The following is an 18,287-nucleotide window of genomic DNA, read 5'->3' on the forward strand; positions in this document are numbered from 1 at the left end:
TCGACAACTATATTTATATAGCTGAGGGGGGAGAAAAGCTGAAACATGTTTTACACCCTACTAATAAATCTTGCTAGAGCAGACAGACAAGCCGCTATGTCTCGGAACCTCCCCCCCATCCCACCCCCTCCCCACCAAATGCCACTTGGAGCTGGCTCATTAGTCCCAAGCAAACCATTTGCCATAACAGCTTGTACATCTCCATGAAAAAGTGTTCCCAGCAAGTTTAAGTATTAAAACTAATGTATTCAAATGGTTCCACCAGTAAAATGGTCACAAATAGGAAAAAGAGGTTATGCTTTCCAAAGTATCCATTACACATTAATAAATAATGCTGTTCATTCACATGCCAATTAAAACAAACTTGGGCCGTCAAGTGAAATTAGAAGCAAGGAGCTCAATGCCGTAGCTCTTTGTTTGTGTAGGTTGTTTTGTTTTGTTTTGTTTTTTTCTGAAAACTCCCAATGTCATCAGATTAAGTGTGACTAGCTGGGTTGCCCCTATTCTCTTCTTAACAGCCAAATTTTCTCCTCTCCAGTCTAGGCCTGGCTTTTCCTTCCTCTTTGATTCTTTGTTTTGGTGGCAGGTATTCCGGAGGCAGTTGAAGGTAATCACCCACTGCTCACAGCTCCCTTCTGCTGCCAGAAGGATCTCACTTCCTCCTACTGTTTTGATTTTTCTTTCTCTACTTTTTAAAGCAGGTGCTGGGTGCTTCTTCCTCCACGGATGCTACTTTGTTATCTCCTTTCTAGTATTGGTCAGCCCTAGTTAGTTCTTTTGCTTCCATGCCCCACCCAAGCCTCAGTTTCTCAGATAAGCTGTTAGTCCCCAGCCTGAAAGTGTGGCACTCAAGATGGAGTGGATCTGCCACCTGGGGCACCTGGGGGGTAAGATTAAAGTTGCTAACGTGGAAAAGTCTTGACTCAATATGTCGTAGTTGGGTAGTTTATGCTTCAACAGATTTCCTGGGCACAGCCAGGAAGAGTCCCTCAGATCACACAGTCTGACCCTTTGCCCTTGGGCAGAACCCTCCCACCAGCACCCCCACCAAAGTCTCAGAATCCTTCTACAAATGCCTTCTCCACCAGTGAACATTCTACTGCAGCCGGGAAAAATAAGGAGCATCAATTGCACGTTTTGCTCTCCGGCAAAGCAACAAAATGATGCCTTGCAGCTTTTATGGCCAAACAAACACAAATGATGTAATTGGGAAAAGCTGTCTCCAAATAGGAGGGAGAAAAATAAAGGGCAATCCTTTGAGTTGGGGTGATGACCACCATTCGAGGGTCTGGGATCAAAGCTCCAGCCAGACATCAAAGCCCATTTGAGTCTAATGCCAAAAGAGCCACAGTGAATTAAACTTCATATATAAACTAATTATAGCTTGACCCCACAATCAGTCTTCAGTGAGCACATAGGGGAAAGAAAGCAGACATTGAAACAAAGGATCAAGAAAAAGGAAAAGTTGGTAGCAAAACTGGGCAACATCATGGCCCTGACCACTTTGAAACTCTTTTGAGGGCAGGGGGGAATCAGGGAATGGTGGTGGAAACAGCAAACTTGTGACAATGCGGGTCTTGTTTGCAAGCCCATGAAACAGCTCTTTCCACCCTCACTGACTCGTGCACAACCACACACTTCATTACTCCTGGAAGAAAAGGTTATCTGTTAACTGTTTTAGCGTCGTTATAAAGGTTCCCTGTCGCCAGGTTTCTGTTGAAGAAGCACTGGATGATTCCATGAAGTTTGAGGGTGAGTTCTTCAGGAAGCTCAGCTTCCTGATACAGCACTCCCTAAGTTGCAGACTCTCACTGTGGGGGTAACTTGCATCCCCCGATGGTCTTCATCACTGATGTCTCCACCAACCTCAGACTTCTGTCCCTTAGCTCTGACATTTACAGATGGAAGTTGGTGTGTACCAAGAGTGCAAACACCCTAGAACATGGCCTTTACTAATACCGTGAAACTACTTCATTCCCAGGCAAAATTTAAAGGTGTTTCAGAGACAAGTAGTCACTTGAAACAATTCTGGTCAGTGGGTTTTGCCCTTACTCTGCTGTAGTGGGACTGGTCCCTAATTAAGTGAAATTCTCCATCTCATGAACTCAAACTATTACACATGTAATTTGATAACCCACAGAACATTTTCAATTGCATTTATTTGTAGATGAGCATTAGTGATTTCTTAATTAAAGTAACAAAATCTAATTATAGCCTGAGTCGCTTTCATGAGAGAAAGACATTTTAAAGCAGGCGTTCCTATAAGATAAAAACAAATACATGCCATTATCATTGCCTTGCACCTCTTGAAGTAATCATTCATTTATTCAACAGATATGTATTTCTAATACATGACAGGCACTGGGGATACAGTTGTGAACAGATCAGACATAATTCCTGCCTTCATGAAGTTTATGGTCTAGGATTTTAACTGGCACTAATTAAATAATTACGTACATATATGTATGATATATATTCAAATATATACATATTTCCACATATATTTTCAAATATATGTATTTCTAAATATATTTCCAAATTTATATACAATTCCAAATTGTGAAACTACCACTGAATCAGCAAAGTAATGTTTTCAAAGCAGATATATGCTGTAATTATATCTAAAAAGTCATACTCCAGTAAAATCACAAAAAAAAATTATGGCATTTATAAAAAATGTTTTTTACAGGGAAAGGGATCTTATATTTTACTTTTTATTGTCTTAAAAAAATTTACTCCCCTAAAAGCTATACTTAAAACGTCTATAGGGAGGGCACCTGGGTAGCTTAGTTGAACGTCCGACTCTTGATTTTGGTTCAGGTCATGATCCCAGGATCTTGGGATCAAGCCTCGTATTAGGCTCATGGAGCCTGCTTAAGATTCTCTCTGGAGTGCCTGGATGGCTCAGTCAGTTAAGCTTCCGACATCGGCTCAGGTCATGATCTCATTGTTCGTGAACTCGAGCCCCACGTCGGGCTCTGTGCAGATGGCTCAGAGCCTGGAACCTGTTCAGACTCTGTGTCTCCCTCTCTCTCTGCCCCTCCCCTGCTTGCATTCTGTCTCTTTCTCAAAAATAAAATAAAAACATTTTTAAAAAAAGATTCTCTCTCTCTTTCCCCCTGCCCTTCTCATGCTCTCTCTCTCTCTAAAAAAAAAAAAAAAAAAAAAAAAAAAAAAAGTCTATAAGGAGATACTTGCTGTATAGCAAAATAATTCAATATTTTCATCTAAATATCATTCATTGAAAGGTAGTAACTAGCATGTACAAATAAACGTCAACATAATGAATTACAAATCGACTACCTTTTCCTCAGAACAATCTCAGAAAGGAGAAAGAGAAAGCATGACTCCAACCCATAGTATTATGAGCAATTTCCAGTGTGGTTTCCGGATCATTTCCACACCAGCAAAGAGAAATGACTGAGGAGCAGCAGAGCTCTAGGTTACTAACATGAAAGCAGAGTCTTTTGCTTTAGGAAAGAGACAACTGGTCCAGTTCCTTCGTTCCCTTGGCTCCTATGAACGTAGCCTCTCTGAGGCCAGGCAGAAACCGAACCAGAACTCAAAACGAGCTTCTGCACTGAGTTCTGGGCCCATGTTTCCCCCCAACACCCACAAAGCGGCTTTAATTAAGATCCCTCAGGGCCGAGGGATCCCTGTGGAAAAGCCCAGAATGCCATTATCACCCTGTGAGAGGCTGAAAGCTCTCACTGCGGGCTGAGGCTTAGGTGGCCCCACGGGGAGCCTGCTTCCTCTAATCCCATTGCACCTTTGCAGCCGCAGTGTGTGAAGAGTCACACATCTACTTCAAACAGAAGTTGGGCCTTGGGTATGTTTGGGCTGAGGGGAAGGCTGGGGGTTGAGAAGAGCTTCAGATTCAAAGAGAAGTCAGCTGGGATGACAGGCAGCGGCTGTATGCGGCTCCAGCCCCCAGAGACTGAAGCGGCTGATAGGAGGGCTGGGGGCTCCATTTCCATCTCTCTCTGCACCTCAGGGGTCTCTCCCTCCAGAGCCAGGATCCTTTGAAGTCTGGGAGGATGGTTTTGACGACAGATGGGACAATTCACTTCTGTTCGGTTTGGTTCCTGCAGACTGAATTCAGAGTCTTGAGGGAGTTTTGCCTGATGATGAAGAAACTGACATTTTGTTAGACCCAACTCTTCCGCCTCCCAGGCCCAATGGAGGAATTTGGTTGACCCTCTCTTGCCTTTCATAGAAGCTGTTTCCACAGGACCAAGAAGCTGATTCTATCCCGGCACTTCCTGGTGTGGTGAGAGGCTAAACAGTCGGGGTCAGGCCAGCCTGAATTTGAATCCAGCTGTACCCGGCTCGGCTCCTGGGTAGCGTTAGCCAGGAACGCTCGTACTGCCAACTTTGACCCTTCTCAGCCTCGTTCTCATCCGTAAAATAGGGCTCATAGCTAACCGTGGAGAGAGGTTGTGAAATGTCTAGGAATAAATGTTGGTTACCCCAAAGTCCCAAATGTTATACACGCCCACACAGGATGGGCATTGAAAGACACCCCATCAGATAGAAATCATAATTAACCAGTGCTTTGGCAGTTTTCATACACTGTTTGGAAATTTTTCTTAAAGCCTACGTGTCCTATTGTTTCAGAACACTCCATTTTGTTTTGAACTGGAAGTAGGTCCGAGAGATTTCTGAGGAGTAGCACTGTGGTTTCTTTCTTCCACCAGCACTTTGGCCTGCCCACGTAGGACCCGAGGATCTGCCCTTAGAAACCATACGGACCACTAGAGCAACGTGGCATATTGGAAAGAGCATAAGCTCTGACCAGGGTTCAACCCCTTAACAAAGTCCTGTGATATCTTCTGAGCCTCATCTGTAAAACGGGCTCACAGTTCATTCTCGAAGAGTAAATGTGAAGGACCTGGCACGTTAGTAAACACTACAGCAAATGGTGACTTCCTTCTTTCTTCTCCTTCATCTTTTATCTGAGGCATTATTTAGGTTACTGAAGTTTATTTAGCTCCTTCCTTTTTTGGCATAGCCTCTTATTATGGAAAATTTCAAAACACAACAGTAGAGAGGACAGTATAATGAGTTTGCATGAAACTGTGACCTAGATTAGCAATTATGGACAGATTATAAACAGGCCCCATTTGGAAATGCATATTTTCATAATTTGGGGACTAGCAGATATAAAACAGCGTACAGGTCAAAGCTGTATCCCCATCACTAATTTAGTGCCAAGCATATAATAGGCACTCAATAAATGCTAGATATTATTATAATCATCATTTTTTTTAAACTTATCCAGAAATTTTTTTACAGACCTTATATAATACACCTTTCATCCAGAGGACACAAAGCATTTCCCACAATCTTTACGGTATATCATGATGTGGGAAGATAAAGTCACCCTGAAGCAATAACAGTGAAGTGGCTCTCCCAGCCTCCCAGGATAAGACCCCAGGGACTGGCCCCATGGTTCTGACTGCTGCTGAGCACCAACGACATCCTCCCCGCTCATGTCCTAACTCCCGTGCACCAGTGACGTTCTCCCTCCTGTCTCACCTACTAAGCTTGGAAGTGAGCTCCTTGAGAGCTGAATTCATGCCTGATGCGATTTTACCCTCCAGAACAAGTAGCAGGAGGACCCGGGGCGGGGCGGGGGGGGGGGTGCTTACTGTTTGTTTAAAGTCATAGAGTCTGGAACAAAGTACTACTAGGAAAAGAACTAGGTAAACCAAAATAACTTGAAAATTCGTTAAAGCATCCCCAGTGTCTAAATTGCACTCCCTTTGTTTGGGTCAGAGAGATGTTTTTTCATGAACAACTAAATCTACTGGTACATAGACTAAAACTAACAGATCCTTTTGGCCGTTATGCATAGAAACACTGAAGCCAAGAATGCGACCTCAAAAACTCAGAAGTAAATCTTGGCTTAATTAGTGTTGCCTCTCTTGTTCAATTAGATTTTAAACTCCTCAAGGGCAGGGCCAAATCCTACTGCATCTCTAACTCCCTCAGAACAAAGCTGGATACAAAGCAGATACTCACTCACCAAATGCTTGCTTAATTCAATCACCTTTCAGGGTAGGTTGAGACGGAATCCCCTGCCTATGACACACCAAAAGGACTTTGGAAATTCTATGTATAGATATTTAGAAACAAAACAAAATTGGGTGCTCTTCTCGTCTTTTTTAAGTTTGTGCCTCTGGGGGAAAAAATGAGGAAACAGGAAGAAGAGAAACGGTTCCATTTCTGAAAAGATAAGAATAAAGTCTGATAAAGACAAAAGGCATTTGAGGTCAGTAGAGTTAAAACAAACTCAGATTGCCCAGCCTGTTTGAAGTTGACAAGAAACAGGGAATGACCCATGGGTCCATTATGGAGCACAAAGCAACTTAATCAGCATTTCATCAATGAGGCAACACCAGGTAGCCCAGCCAAGCCAATTGGCCCTGTGCAAAGAGCCCCGGGGGGTTTTCATCCAGAGGGCACTTCTACCTGAGGGCTTCTCTGTGTCATGTGTGCATGTGAGGACGAGGACTGGAAGGGGTTATCACTAATTTGGGGGTTATATTTTCTCATTACTTCTGGTAGTGGAATTCCGATGAAGATTCTTGAAAAATGGTTTCATTTTTGTTTTGTCATTCATTCAGATTTACTCCTTCGTGATAATCCACAGCACCTCCCAGAGTCCTAAGCACCTACTAGGAGTTTAACAAATGTAATTAAATCAAATAGGGGCAAGAGGTAGAAATCACTACCAAAATATTAAATGCCATTTCCACCAAGGATATACTCCGGCGAGGCCCCTTCTAACTGAAAGTGGTTTCCTTCCGAAAATGGGTGCCTGGGAGCCCACTTCTCTGAGCACAGAAAGTTTTACACTAAAAGCTGTCCAACCTCAAGGCGCCTGGGTGGCTCAGTCAGTTGAGCATCCGCTCAGGTTACGATCTCACAGCTGGTGAGTTCAAGCCCCGCTTTGGGCTCTGTGCTGACAGCTCAGAGCCTGGCGCCTGCTTCGGATGCTGTGTCTCCCTCTCTCTCTGCCCCTAACCCACTCACATTCTGTCTCTGTCTCTCTCAAAAATAAATAAACATTTAAAAAAACTTTTTTTTTTTAATAAACAAAAAAACCTGTCCAACCTTGGGGCGTCTGGGTGGCTCAGTCAGTTGAGCGTCTGACTTCAGCTCAGGTCATGATCCCATGGTTCGTGGGTTCCAGCCCTGCATCGGGCTCCCCTGTGTCAGCACAGAGCCCGCTTGGGATCCTCTGTCCCTGTCTCTCTCTGCCCCTCCCCCACTTATGCTCACTCTTTCGAAAATAAACGTTAAAAAGATTTTTTTTAAACTCTTCAACCTGGAACTAATCGAACACTGTAAATTAACTGGAATTAAAATAAATACTTTTAAAAAAAACCCAAAACATTCAAACCCCAAGTCCTTCTGTTCTACTGAACATGTACCTGGCAGACCCAAATATACTCTGACTGACTGACGCTGGGCTCTTCCCAAGATTTTTCCAGGAAGCCAAGAGCTTACCTTGCCAACTGCCGGCTGCTGAGGCTGCAGCTGCTTGAGTCAGCACAAAGGGAGAGAAACCTGGTTCTGGTGCACAACGGGTGTCCCTTTATGCATCGGGCTGCCCCACGCACCTGCACCTGGGGGATTCACAGGCTTAAAAAAACAACACGGATTTTAAAAAGCCCAGAGCTGACATGCACACCTTTTCCTTTCCCTTTTAGCTCATTTCCACATCAAAGAATTAAGTTTCCCTGTTTTCAATAGAGCCGAGCCAGTTTTCAAATTATAACACATACCACTCTGGTTATCTACACCAGTGTGCCATCTGACATTGTCCAAATCATGTTCATCCCACCCTTACCCCCTCCTTCCTCTTTAAGTATCTCCCCTCCGCTGCGGATCCTAAATAAGCAGCAGCTTGGCAATGGAAGGCCATGGAAACTAAAGCGGATCTTTGGCACAACAGAGCCTGTTGAAGAAACCCAGAAAACAGAGATCGTGTGACCCCAATGCAGGCTTTGATCATTAATAACCCAAGAGGGGAAGAATGCAGGTAACACAGAGTCTGTATTCCCAGGCATCACTAGGGACTTGCTCCAATCCTTAGTCTTTACAAAAAAATTTGTCATCCCATAAAATCTGTCTTCCAAGAAAGAACAAAATTAGCTTTTTACCTTTCCCCCATGTTATCAAAAACAACAAAAACTCCAAGCCAGGTGATTATGTTCCAGTCTTCTGTGTACCCCCTTCTCCCCATGTGCTCGAACTGGGAGCCTATCAGAAGAATGTGAATAATGACGCTACCTTTCCTATTGACCTAGCTGTTTATAAACAAAGCTTTTCCTTCTAGGAAAGGCAACGACATTTAAATTGCTGGAAATTATCAGCCTCAACTCATCTGAATTTCATTGTAGTGCTACTCATTCAGGAAATGGAACCCATGAGAAGTTTCCCTTTTTTCCAAATTGCGTCCAGATGTGACACGCAGAAGAATCTTTATTAAAATATCACACGGTAGCCAGTGCCTTATAATTTCTTCCTGTGTCACCGTAGTTAGAATATGAATAACAAACCAGTGGTCATAGAAAAAAGCTCTAGGTGTTGTCTGGGATCAGCTTTAAAATTGCAACAGCCCTCACCCTGCCCTCCCTTGTTCTGTTTCCACAGTGTTTAATACCTTATTACACCATATAGTTTATTTACTTATTATGTTCATTGTTTATTGCCTGTCTCCTTTGCCAGAATGCATGCCCCCAAAGCAGGGATCTGTGTTTTGTTGCCTGATGTACCCCAAGAACCTAGAACTGTACCTGGCATACTATGCTTGCCCAAATAAGTATTGTTGAGTGAATGAATGAGTCAGTTTGTCAGCCCTTTATTATATCAAAATCTCTAGTCCTGACCCCCAAATTAACACTAATGTCACCTGTCCTTTCCATATAGACCACAAAATTGTCACAAGGATTATCTCAATCTTATTTCCAGATGCTCTTCACTTTCTCTCATCCCCTCTACCCTGTCTCTCTCCCCAGAGTATCAATTTTGGTCAATGACAACACGATCGACTACTCCTGAGACTAAAATTCTTGTTCTATTACCCTTACCTCTCCTTCATCCCTTAGATCACTAATTTATCAAATCCTTAAAGATGCTTTCTTCAAATATCTCTCCAGGTTGTCCCTTCCTCTCTATTCTCATATCCCCTGTCTACACAATTATCACCTCAAATAGATTCCTAATTGGCCTCCTAGCCTCTAGTCTCTCCCCCCTACAGGTTCTTTTGCATATCATAAGCATCGTTTTGAACATGTCAATCCTCTTCCAGAGCTGGCTGTGATCTGGCCCACCCAGCAAACCTGACCTCCCTGAGTGGTCAAATGGTCAGGAGTTAAATCTTGAAAAAGCAGAAAGTGTTGCATGGCAAATGAATTATGGTAAGTAGGGGTCGAGAAAGGAGCAGAGGAGAGATCATAACTGCCAGGCTAATGAATTTGAACCCCATCCCAGAAGCCAAGAAGGGCAAGCCGCCAGAAGTCACGTACATCAGGAGAATAACGAGACGGAAATGGCGTTTTCAGAAACATAGTATGGCGAGGGGGTGGAGGTGCCTTTGGAAGGGAGACTGGCTGGAGCCAGAATTCATGGACTAACTAATTGCAAGATATTTCTAACTATTAATTCAAAAGATATGTCTAACTATTAATTCAGTAATAATCTATCATGTGCACGCCTTATCTCTGGGGATACAGTGGTGAGTAGTTATTTGGTGGGGTTCTGGGAACAGTTGAGGAGAAAGCACCAAAGACCAGTAACGATAACCAGTAACAAGCCACCCACAGCCTCTGTCCTAGAGTCCACCTGGCCACTTCTAGCCCCAAACAACCTCAGATTTAATGAAAATAAGCACAGCTAGCCAGGCTAGGCATCACTACGCCAACAGTCTTGCTCAGAGCTGCTGCTCTTGAAGACCTGGTCACATGTTAATTAGAAAAAGAAAGGAAATGTTTTCTGTAAGTCGGGAGTCAAGTTTTTTTTTGCAGATGGCCAGACGGCAAATATTTTAGGTTTGTGGACCTTATACTATCTGTCACAAGTACTCAGCTTTGTAGTTGCAGCACAAAAGCGGCCACAAATAGCACATAAACAAGTGAGCGTGCCTGTGTTCCAATAAAACTTTATTTATAAAAACAGGTGGTAGGCAGATTCGGCCCACTGGCCACAGTTCACTGACCTCTGCTCTAAGATGTTAGGATATTGTAAATGCAACACTCAGTTTTAATTAGAGGAGTAGCGTAGAAGAATATAAAGACAATGAGTTTAAGGAGCTCAGAAAGCTGGTGTAGAACCCTAAATTTACAACAAATCTTGGGGCATTAGGAAAATAAATTACAGTTTCCTAATGCATAAAATGAGACGCATGATGGCATGGTGGCCCATAAAGTCAGACTGCATGGGTTCAAATTTCAGCCTTGCCACACTCTACTTTTGTGATTCGGGGCAAGTTCCTTAATCTCTCTGAGCTTCAGTCTCAGCTGTTTTCATGGGGATAAAAAATATAACCTTCTTCATTGAAAGGATTAAGCGAGATCATGCATATTAAATACCTGGGACAAAGCAAGCACTCGAAAAGCGATGAACTATCATTATTATTATTTATTATTATTATTATTGTATTACCGTGAAATTTCCCAAAGAGCAGCTATTGATACAGTATGTGAGAGTATTTGTTTTCTTATTTCTAGAGATTAAAAACAGAGAGGAGTTGTTCTGTTTTTATACTTTTGTACTTCCTAAACATTTTTCACACGTTACTGGAAGCTGAACTCACCTTGTAAACCAGTCTCCGCTTTTTCAGATGATTGCCTTTAAGTGGCTTTCAAATTCTGAAGATTATCATGCATAATGTATTATGCTTATGTCAAGATTAAATTTTTTTCCATTGATTTTTCTCCCGCCTCCATCAGGGTTTTGTCAGACAGGACTTTGTGTCAAGAGGAGGCTGCTCTTGCTTTCTCCGAATTGTGAGCACAAAGAGTTTCTTTCAGACTTGGTGCCTTGAAGCCAACGAATGTGATTTTTGTCTCCAGTTACAACCAAGTTAAAATGTTCCAGTACGCACTAGACTTCCCTTCCCAAGCTAGGCACGAGAGTGTCCCCATCTATCCAATGCCCTCAGGAGAAAACAGGACTGAATTGCGGGCAGCTCCTCCCAGAGCACCCTGTCCTCCTGGCTGCTGGTGCAGGCGCTGAGGAAACAAAGGCCATTCGTGACCTTCAGGAAATCTTCCGTTCCAGGGCACTGTGACCACAGTTTAATTGTAATGCACAAGTAACCTTTCAAAGCGTACGAAACAATGTATATTATCTTTCACATTGCATAGCACATATCAAGAATAACATTGCTCCAAAACACGTTAAAGTGGGTCCCCCCCCCCCGCCCGGGGGGCTCAGTCGGTTGAGCCTCCGACTCCGTTGAGCCTCCGACTTGGGCTCAGGTCATGATCTCACAGTAAGTGACTTTGAGCCCCACACTGAGCTCTCTGCCTAGTGCAGAGCCTGCTTGGATCCTCTGTCTCCCTCCCTGTCTGCCCCTCCCTCCCTGTCTGCCCCTCCCTTGCTTGTGCTCTCTCTCTCTCTCTCTCTCTCTCTCAAAACTAAATAAACATTTAAAAAAAAAGCAACATGTTAAAGCAAAGATGGTCTTATTTAAGACTCTCTAGGACCGTCTTTTTCGGTTGGTCTTTATTCAAATGCACCTCAGAACTCTTTGTGGCTACTTACAGAAAGATCTCTTGAGCCAGAGGCATGGACTGTTTCCTTCTAGTCATTTCACCACTAGCTAGTAAGCACCGTGGCCTTCTCCTTGCCTGCTCAGAGGGTGACAAGCTGCATTTCAGGTTGTCTCAGACAATCCAAGCCACTGTAAACACCGTGCACTTTGTTAGAAGTAATCAGCCACGGGGGCAAAGGCAGTAAACAGTAATTAATATGCAAATTTGCAAATAACTTGCCCCTTGGTGCTGAGGCTTCTTTGTTTGTTTGCACAGTCATCGTGGACAAACTGGGGTTTGTCTCCGCTGTAATTAGCAGGATAAATATAAAATTATGACATTAATGGTTAGCTGGCTTTTTAAAAATGGTAGTATACCCCTGCTGTGCCTGAGATGCTGTAGCTCAGTAGGGGGTTCCTTCGAAAATGAATTTTAGAATGCTGAAATACCCGTTTTAATTAAAAGGCAAACACTGAAATGAGTTTGTCACTTCAAATATCGTAGTCACCTGGCAACAAATCATCAATGCATATATTAACAATTAGTATTTGTTAATTACATGGGCTGACCTTACCCCAATGCAAGGAAAATAGGATCATTCTCTTATAGTAACAATAATAATAATTAATATTTATTGAGGCATTGTGCTAAGCGCTTTTCCTACATAATTTCACTGAATCCTTGCAGCAGCCAGACCAGGTAGTGCTTTTAATATCCACATACGGACGCGGAAGCCGAAGCTTCAGGCAGGTTTTGTTAAAGACAAATTTTTCTGGGGGCATCTGGGTGGCTCAATCGGTTAAGCATCTGACTTCGGCTCGGGTCATGATCTCACAGTTTGTGAGTTCGAGCCCCGCATCGGGCTCTGTGCTGACCGCCTGGAGCCTGCTTTGGATTCTGTGTCTTCCTCTCTCAATGTCCCTCTCCCTGCCTCTCTCAAAAATAAATAAACATGGGGCGCCTGGGTGGCGCAGTCGGTTAAGCGTCCGACTTCAGCCAGGTCACGATCTCGCGGTCCGGGAGTTCGAGCCCCGCGTCGGGCTCTGGGCTGATGGCTCGGAGCCTGGAGCCTGTTTCCGATTCTGTGTCTTCCTCTCTCTCTGCCCCTCCCCCATTCATGCTCTGTCTCTCTCTGTCCCAAAATAAATAAACGTTGAAAAAAAAAATTTAAAAAAAAAATAAAAAAAAATAAATAAACATTAAAAAAAAAAAAGATAAATTTTTCTGGGTCGGTCTGTCCTCTAACTGTGGTGCCCTCAAGATTCTAGCTGTAGCGCTCACTTTTTTTCTGGTTCTCTCTTCCCTGAGAAGGTCACCATTTCACTGTTTTCAACTCGTGGCCCAGCAGCATGTTGATGATGCTTCTACCTTATCGCTAGCTCTGACCGGTCTCCTAAATCCTAGTCCGCAGCAGACTTGAACTCTGCCAACCAACTAAGCCCAGTTTCCACAGCCTGCTATTGAAGGCTCTCTACAGTCTGACCCAGCCACTTTCCAACTTTTATTTCCCATTTTAGTCTTTCATTATCAATTCATTATTCAGTTTCATTATTCAACTGCCATTATTTAGTGCTAATTGGTAAAGGCACTGTATTTATCCCTCGGGTGAGGTGGGATAGGCAAGGGGGGAAAGTGACATTTTAGAAAGCATCTGTTCTCAAGGAGGTTTGGGTGAGAATTCGAAGCAACGATCAAATTCTAAACTAAAGACTTCTGATTGCCCCTGTTGTAGACAGGCAGGAATAGGAAATCACTGCCTCTCTTTCCGTAGCACAGCCCAGTGCCTTCAGTATAGCGTAATGCCACACAGCCTTTGGTAATGGTTTTCTTCCGACATGATCCATACACCCCTGGAAGCTTCTTCTTTTCTTCCAAGTTTCAGCTCTAGGTTGCCCCCCACCTCCACCCCAGAAAGCCTTCCCTCCTTCTCCCAAGCAGATTAGACCTCCTCCAGCTCCTCTCCTTCTCCACCTTTCCTTTGACAATTACAGTATATCACACCATGGTATATTTACGTATTCGCCTGGCCATTTCCCCACTAGACTGTGGGCAACTTGAGTTTAGCACAAGTTTCCCGGTCTGTGTCTCCCGTGCCCAGAACTTTCCCGGTCTGTGTCTCCCATGCCCAGAACACTGCTGTCCCCTAACTGGTGCTAGTTGCTCTCTTCAAGCAAGCAGCCAGACAGTGTCAGACCTGCTAACAAAGTTAGGATGTGCCTTCAGGGAAGAAATGAACAACTCAAAGGGGAACGGCTGCCCCCAGGCAAGACATCTCCAAACTTCCAGCTGAAGACTGAGGGCTGGGAACAGGGGAGGAAGGTCCAGTGAGATGACGTCATCAACTGTTCACTCCAGGACCTTCCAGAACAAAACACCACACACACTGCCCCGGAGGCCTGCTCTTTGAATCTGGCAACGTTGGGCAGGCTTTCTTGGGAAGAAGAGAGGTAGGATTTATTCTACATTTTTAGAAGACAATGATGAGATGATGGCACCTACTACTGCCATAGTAGCCTTTTGAAGTCCATGAGACCTTGACCTCAGTGGATGTTCAGATAGATATATACACCATCAGCCTGAGCGCTGTGAGGCCTCTTTCTGGCATTGTCTGTGGCTTTAGAGTGCAGTGCCAGAGACTGATGAGGTGGGAAGGAATTGTGGGGGGGGGGGGGGGGGAGAAAGCATCCCCGTGTTTTTAATATGTATTCAACCTCTCCCTCTTTCCCCCATAAGACTCTCTCCCATCAGTCACAGAAGACCACCACAGCATCAGTTATTCTCAAAGGGTAAGAGAGTGCCCCAAACACACGCTCTCGGGGTGTAGACACAAAGTCCTGGGTTATGCTGCTAAAATTAATACTACAACTCCTTTAAGTTCCTAGGACTGACCTACACAGGTTTGTTCTCTAGTTTTCCATACTTCTTCTCCGGGTTTTTGTAAAGCCTTTGAGCAGGGTGCCGGGTATAATGGGGTGGGGACTGAGAAGCCAGAGAAGTCTGGCAGTAGGCACCACATGTAAAGCATGGAGAACAGCACTGGGGCATAGTAAGTGCTTGTATTTCCTTTTACTGTCACTAGAATGTGGCCTCCAGGAGGGCAAGGATTTTGCTGTATTGTTTGTTTCTGTATCCCAAGCACCTAAAACAGTCCTGGAACATAGAAAGTACTCGATAAATCATTGTTGAATGAACTGAATGAATACATTTTGCTACCATCATTCCTCACAGGTCTGGAGGCCACCAAATAATATCACTTCCAACTGTCTTACCCACCTCACTCCTAATAGATTCTGGTCCTCCAGTGTCCTGCAGCCTATAAAGGTGGGGCCTCAATAAAGAGCATGGCTTAGGAGAAATGGCACTATAGTGAGAAGGAAGAGACAAATTCTGGGACTAGCTCTGCCCCGACTATATCTATGGCCTCAGTTTCTCTGAACTCTCAAATGCAAGGGTTGGAACTCAAAAATCCAAGCATATGAGTCAGCCAGGGCACTAACTGTTAAAGCTACCTGACCACACGCTAGATGTGAAGCTTGGTAGCTTATTTGGTAAAACCAGGTTGGCTTACAAAGTCATGCTCCCAGGAAATAATTGTTCACCCAGAATAATGTCCCTAAGAGCCACCAAAAATAATTCTAAACGTCTGTAATTCTGCTCTTGAATTACAGTATCCTGCTTCTCCATTACCACCAATTAGATGTTTTATTACAATTTTCACTCAACATTCATGAAGAAAAGAGGTTCTGACCTGAATGCATGTACTCCTTCAAAAAACTACTCCCTGCCCCTTTGAAAACTTTGAAAACCCACACATGCCATGTGGTCATAGAATGGGATGTTCATTATTGCTGCCCCATACCTAGGAAAGAGGCAAGTTGGTGGAACAGCACATTCGAGATTCATTACTGTCAGTTCAGTTGAAATTCCATGTATCAGCACTCAGGTTAGGTTGTTTACATATCAATTACTGTAAGAGGGGAAGGCAGGCATTCTTCAGGTGCATGTACAGTTGATGCATGAGTAATAGAGAAGCCCACACCACATATGGTGCACAAGATGAGCTTTTTATCTGGTCATCCTTGAGGACACCAAGGTGAGGCACAAATTATTATTGGTGGTAGGGCAAGCACTAGTGAACACAGGGCTAATGGAACTCTTTGTGGGACAATCTCATGTTAGTTAAGCCCAGCAAAGAATCCAATCTCCGTTCTTCCCTCGTCATAAACTCAACGTGACCTGTAGGATTAAGGTAATGATTTGCTCCAAGAAACTCTGAAACTTTCACAGCTCTGTTCTGAGGGACTTGGAATTTTCCTTCTTTAGACTGGGATCTTGGTCTTTCCTCTAAGTTATGGCACCTATGCCTAATGAGGCTTCAGATTAGTTAGCTTTTAATAATACAAAGCTACCTTCTTACCTGACATAATCTTGGCTTACCAACATGGAAGTAGGTGTATTAGCAGCCCAAGGTTTATTCTCTGAACACAGTGAGATTTTTTTTAATTTTTATTTATTTTTGAGAGCGAGACAGAGTGCAAGTGATAGAGGAACAGAGAGAGAGGCAGACACAAAATCTGAAGCAGGCTCCAGGCTCTGAGCTGTCAGCACAGAGCCCGTTGGGCTCGAACCCACGAACTGCAAGCTCATGACCTAAACCGAAGTCAGGTATGCAACTGACTGAGCCACCCAGGCACCCCTGAACTTAATGAGATTTTATTGGGCATTTAAGCCTGTAAACAGTTCTGACCTAGGTTTCATCCACATTTGGAGATTATCAGTCCTTTCTTGACAGATTCCGGTTATGTGCCCGGGTTTGAGAGGAAGCCATCTTATTGCTAGCTGTTGGCTCTCTAGCCTCTCTCTGAATGTCTTTCCATCTGCTCTGCATTCTGTCTAGTCCCTCTTGAACATTCATTCTTTCATTCAGTAAACAATCACTGAGCACCTACTAGGGGTCATGCATTCTGCATGGCACGGAAAAATTTCTGGCGGCCACGACTTCTGCTGCTGCTTCGTCCCTCACCTCAAACTTGACAGTTAGCAGTTCAACCTTTACCTCCTTTAGTATTTTTATTGTTAATAATACATTCTCACTGCAAAATAGGAAATACAGATGGGAAGAAAAAATAAAGACAATTGGTGTTTGAAATCATTTGATCATGACTTGTTCTCTTCAGATAAACAGATATCATAATACCACATACAATATAAAAGGGCCAATACACTTTTGTGTGTTTAACGTTGTATTTGAAAATAATTATAAACTCACAGAAAGTTGCAGAAATTTACCTTTCACACAATTTCCTCCTATCAGCATCTTACGTAACTATGGTGTGCTATGAATACCAGGAAATTGCACTCATTTGTGCATGTGCGTGTGCGTGTGTGTGTGTGTGCGTGTGTGTAGTTCTATGCAGTTTTATCACATGCAGATTCATATAACCATCAGGGAACCACCTCATGCTGCTTTACAGTTGCATCACCCTTGTCTCTAATCCCTGGCTACCATGAATATTTTCTACATAGCCATAATTTTGCCCTTTTGAGACTATTACAGAAATGGAATCATGCAGTATATAACCTATTGAGACTGGCTTTTTAAACTTGGCGTAATGCCCTTGAGAGCCTTCCTATTTGTTGCATGTATCAATAGTTCATCCCTTTCCATTGTTGAGTAGTAGTCTATGTTATGGATATACCACAGTTTGTTTAACAATTTAAGGACGGTGGGGTTGTTTCTGATTTAAGCTATTACAAATAAAGCTTCTATGAACATTTGTAGACATGTTTTTGTTTGGTCAGAAGTTTTTATTCCTCTGGAATAAATGCCTGAGAGCAATTGCTAGTTTGTACAATAAATGCATTTCTAGTTTGATAAGAAATTGCCAAACTATTTTCCAGAATGGCTGTATTAGAAATCCAGTTTCTCCACATCCTCACCAGCATTTGGTATTGGCACTATTTTTATTTTGGCTCATCCAAGCAAAGGCATTTCTAATAGCAATAGTATCTCAGAAAGCTTGGAGATGAACACAATGAAATTTAACTTTCTTACTCCTTTTTTTTTTTGAAAAAAGACTAATAATCTTCACTTCGAATATGCAAAGTTTTATCTAGTAATGTTTATATCAGATTCTATATCATTAAATATTTCTTTAGCTTTTCTTACTTGAAACAAAATAATAGAAGAGCTCAGTCTGGCATTGGCAATTAATTCACTCATGTGTCACATTGTAAAAACATTAATTGAAGATATTTTGACAAGTGTCCAGGGTTTATGGGTGAATACTAGAATATCAGGGAGCAGGATTGGGTTCTTCATCAGTAGGATATCCCTATGTCCCATTTTGCTTACGGCAGTCCTGATTTATGCTCGTTGTGCAATATATCATGTGGTTTAGCTTTTTTCCCTAGATTTTTCATTCCTTAAAGAGATATAATTAGCTGCATTCAAATAAGCTGGGGTAGATCCAAGAGGCCCCCACACTTCGTATTTCCAGCTTCTGTCAGGCCATATCT

This window comes from Lynx rufus, unplaced genomic scaffold, assembly GCF_022079265.1.
Source record: "Lynx rufus isolate CCGP_SWC_20201006 ecotype Redwood Valley unplaced genomic scaffold, mLynRuf1.p SCAF_17, whole genome shotgun sequence".
In the NCBI taxonomy this organism is placed as follows: Eukaryota; Metazoa; Chordata; class Mammalia; order Carnivora; family Felidae; genus Lynx; species Lynx rufus.